The 4,781-nt window shown below is 41.5% G+C and overlaps 1 protein-coding gene across 1 annotated transcript in view; it reads left to right on the top strand.

Moving 5' to 3' along the window:
- Positions 1–4,781, top strand: part of LOC101857341 (integrator complex subunit 13) — a gene marked incomplete in the record, with an annotated part of 266,815 nt that overhangs the window by 79,141 nt on the left and 182,893 nt on the right.

The raw sequence follows: 4,781 nt of genomic DNA, 5'->3' as shown, positions 1-4,781 counted from the left end.
ATCTCTCTCTCTCTCTCTCTCTCTCTCTCTCTCTCTCTCTCTCTCTCTCTCTCTCTCTGTGTCTCAAGGACTCACTCCCCCATACACAAACCCTCTTCCCCTTTTTGTTTGCTTCTTTCTTTCTTTTTCCCCATTTTTTTTTGTTAACCTTGCCGCCTCGTCCCCTTTTCGGCCGCACATAATCAAACTTGACAAATTTACCCGAAACTCTATTCGGCCATGTCCCTTTTTGTTATTCCACCATTTTCGTTTCTGTGGGGTCACATTCTCGTTATATTTCGGATATTATCAACGGAATAGTAAGCGTATGGGCAGTTGCACTACCGGCAGCTGGTCGCACATTATCTCCCATTTCTGCCTAGTACACCAGTGCAGTAACTGTCACCGTTGGATGTATCACAATATGTATGACATTGTGGTGAAATCTAGTCCTCGTCAAAATATTGAATTGGAAGATACCGACCTTTCCGCTAGTTGAGCGGTTTTTATAGAATTTTTTCTCTTTTTATTTCCTTTTCTTTTTGCCCAACATCTTTTATGGTTATTTAAAAACATTGCTGTTTGGATGTTACTTGAAAACGTTGATAAAAGGCTCAACAAAATGTAAATTTGCGGTTTCTATAAGCACTCGAGCTTTGGAATTAACCTAATTTTGGTTGCCATTGTCTCGCATGCAGTGTGACCCATGCATCTTTCCATTTTTTTGTGCACACTTTCTTCTGTTTTATAGAAACGTTATCGATGGTCTCTTGAAAAAGTCAACAAGAACAGTAGTCTGTACGATACTTAATTTTAAAAAAAAAAGAAATAATCCAAAATATGTGACCCACAATGACGTTTTAATTTGTTAGACACGCAAACTGTCTTATCATATCGACATAGATGTTTATATCTTTGTGCGGTACCACAGCACCCGGCAAGATCATTTAACATTCGTCTGTTTAGACTCAGCATCTCAGGGCCAACCCTGGGTGAGTAAGATACAGTGCCCTAGGCGAAACACAGAATAAAACCGTCGAGAAAAAAGTCTTCCCGACTCGAGGAATTGAGTTCCCATCTTTGCACGCAAAACCGATATCCTTACCATTTTACAGTAGACACGGGTATGTTAATGTTAGCTGTTACACCTGCGATTTAAAAATTAAAAAAATAGGTGGGAGGAGGGTTCCAGGTTCTATTATTCTGTTAATATGGCATATCAGATTGTATATCCACAGTCATCGCTACAATCACAACCATCACTACCATCATAACGACCGCCACAAAATCTGCCTCACTCTAGTATCGGGGTTAAGGCAGGTAAAAGAGTCCTCGTTTCCCCGCGTAGTTAGCCGCATGAAATGGTAGCTGATGGCCTCCAACACCGTCCTTGCAAATGAAGAAGTCCACTATTACTATTACTATTACGGTCTCACTCCCGTGGTTTGTTGGGAAACACTTCCAGATCAGAACAGATCTCAGTCGAGAAATAACATACAACACTACCTTAAGCTGTTACGCATGCTATCCGTCCTCTGGCGAAGAGTATCTCTCCGTATGAAGATATCACGTTTTTGCCGAGAATTAAATACTAGTTAAAGCTGTTACGCTTGTCCATGCTCTGACCAGCTGTATCTCTCCTTGTGAAGATAGAAGCTACGTGTCATGATGTAGGTGGGGGAACGTGACACAAGTAACGAGCGCTACAACAGCGGAGCGGAGATGTAGTAGTCCGAACCGACCCTGGTCGCTTTTTGATCGCTCTAAGGAGATTTGGGAACTCACCAGGTAGATAAATGCACGTGAGTTGGACGGGCGGACGCACACAGGTAGGAAGGTATAGGTCGCAAGTGACGTGAGGCAGGCGGGGCTGGTGGGTTTGTAGTTAAGGTAGGGTACGGCTGTTAAACAGTGCGCGGCTTAGCTATAGCAGATCTAGTATAGTGGCTGCTTGCGTTCACTGAAACGATTACAATGCTTTTTTTCAAAAAGACACAGATGCTTCATAAAGACACAGATGTGCTGGGAGGGGAGGCGGGAAAAGGGGGAGGGGGAGGGAGATGGGAGGGGAGTTTCAAGCATACATACATTTTGCACGCGCACGCTATTTCTGTTGGGTACACGCCGCCCCGCCCCGCTCTCCTACTTTTGTCGTTGGTTGTTGTGTTGGAGCTAATGTTACTTACTACTATTCATTTCACCGTCCATGGGATGCCTGTGTTTTATTTTTATAATGTCTGTCATTTATGCTTACTCGATGGTTGCGCTGCTATTGAGCTTGAGTACCCCTGGGTGGGGTACAAGTACTGCAATTGTTTCCGCGCTTATTCTTATGTATAGTATTGTCTCGGTTCATTTCTATTATTCTTTATCTGTCATTCCATTTCCTCTGAATCTCACTCTTTCTCCTTAACAGTTTTTTCTGCCCCTACCCACCCCCCCCCCCGGCGTATTTCTTTATTTCCTTTTCTCTGTTTGTCTACTTTGTCTGTCTGTCGGATAGTCTGTCTATCGGTTTGTCTTTTGTATGTGTATCGCTTTCTCCCCCACTATTCTGCTACTAACAAACCCTCCCCCCAAAATCCCGTTTTCTCTATCTATCTATCTATCTATCTATCTATCTATCTATCTATCTATCTATCTATCTATCTATCTATCTATCTATCTATCTATCTATCTATCTATCTATCTGCCTTCATGACTGCCAATGCATTACATTTAGAAAAGAAGCTCATGCGGGGGTTGGCTCTGAAAGATGAGATCGGAGCAGCTTGCCTCCTAAATTGTCCATATTGTATCGATGGGGGCGTAAAACGTCTACAATCAATCAGGGATTGCGGCCAGTCAGTTCATGTTGTGGCACTCAGGCATGATGTATGTGCATTGACGGGCATGATTGGATGTACGTTTTGTTTTTGGTTTTGTTGTGGTTTGGGGTTGTTGTTTTTTCCGAGATACCAGTGAACTCAATCAGATTATGTCAAGACGTTATGACCAAGTATTTAAATAAATGGCTAGGCAAAATTATGACTTAGATAAAAGAACCAAGGCTCGGAAACGAGAATTCGGACGATTGTTTGCTTTGCTGCACTCACGAACACGAGTGTGTCACAAAAACTCACATAAATACATGTGGAATGTTTCCACATAAAGTCAACCCCCCCCCCCCATGTTATTTTTAGACTGAAAGTCTTATTTTATTAAAGTCGGTTGTTACAACTACAAATGATGGTTCTTGTCCCAGGCGGATGATACAGATAAACCTATTGTAAGAATAAGAAAAGGCAGATTCGTATTTATAAAAACTGATAGATAAGTTGTGCTCTCTCTCCCCCCCCCCTCTCTCTCTCTCTCTCTTCTTTCTCTCTCTCTCTTCTTTCTCTCTTTCTCTCTCTCTCTCTCTCTCTCTCTCTCTCTCTCTCTCTCTCTCTGTCTCTCTGTGTGTCTCTCCCTCGCTCGCTCGCTCTCTCATATATTATATGTACCGTGTCTAGATATAGGTGCAATGATACAAAGCTGGATGGACGGATAGATAGATCGACAGACAGGCTGGCAAATACATAGGTAAATAGACAGATAATAATATATTAAATCAACAGACAAATCGAACGATAGAAAAACAACAGATAGATGAAAGCGCCCGAGGCAAATTGACTTCTCACCGAGGATACAAATGCGTTACCCATGCGCAAACAATTCCGCCAGGGGCGCAGAAAATTTCGCCAATCATAAAACAAAGTTACCGTTCAAGACGAATGGCTTTGAGATGATGCGGCGGTTTGTTTTGCTGGCCGAGCTAGCCCTACCGTCCTGTCACGAAGTCTAGACGAACGAGCTGTTTGCGTGCTGGGTGGAGGAGAGGCGTCGTTCTTGAGCTAATTCCTGTGTCGAAGATAATTGTCGAGGGGGGATGATAATATTGTGAGTTGTAATGAGATACGCTTCCCTTGAGACTATTGGTGGAGTTTGAACTGTAGACGGTTGGTTATAGCCTGGAGGAGATGACGCATGTTATGTTATGTGCGCGTGCACGCACATGCGAACACGCACACGCACATGCGCGCGTGGTCACTCTCATCACTGACTCTTTTCTGTCTCTGTGAGTGTGGGTCTCTCATCTCTGATAATGATTTGAGCTTTGTCGGAAACGGGTATTTCGAATGTTCGTGTTGCCCTCAATATAACAATTTTCAAGTGGGTTTTCTAGTCTAGATATTACTGTTGTGATAGAGAGAGTGAGAGGGAAAGTTGAGTGTATTTAATTTGGTAAGTAGAGGGACAAGGGTGAAGTTAGAGAAGGAGAGAGAGAGAGAGAGAGAGAGAGAGAGAGAGAGAGAGAGAGAGAGAGAGAGAGAGAGAGAGAGAGCTGTTTTTGTCATGTATCGTTTTTTTTTTTGTTTTAAAAAAAATTATTTTTCAGTGTTTAGAATTTGAATTTTTACAAAATATTTCTTGAGTTCATGCAACCGATACTAGAAATGAAGAAAGTACATTAAAAAGATATTTAAAAATCAAGATTTTGGGCTCAGTGCATTTGAACCGTTGGCGGATGATAACACACTGTATATATATATGTTGTGAAGATAGAAACAGTTTGTTTGTTTGTTTGTTGTTGTTTTTTTGCCCGCACCACTCACGCGTGACGAAGTCACTTTGCTAGACAAAGCCCTCTTTGTGGTTTTTATTTTTTAAATATTGTTTAGTATTTTTGTTATTATTACTATTATTATTATTATTGTTGTTATTATTATTATTGCTATTTATTATTATTATTATTATTATTATTATTATTACTACTACTG

Source organism: Aplysia californica, unplaced genomic scaffold (assembly GCF_000002075.1).
Source record: "Aplysia californica isolate F4 #8 unplaced genomic scaffold, AplCal3.0 scaffold00222, whole genome shotgun sequence".
Classification (NCBI taxonomy): Eukaryota; Metazoa; Mollusca; class Gastropoda; order Aplysiida; family Aplysiidae; genus Aplysia; species Aplysia californica.
The sequence above is the reverse complement of the archived record's forward strand: the minus strand, read 5'-3'. Positions and strand labels throughout refer to the sequence as shown.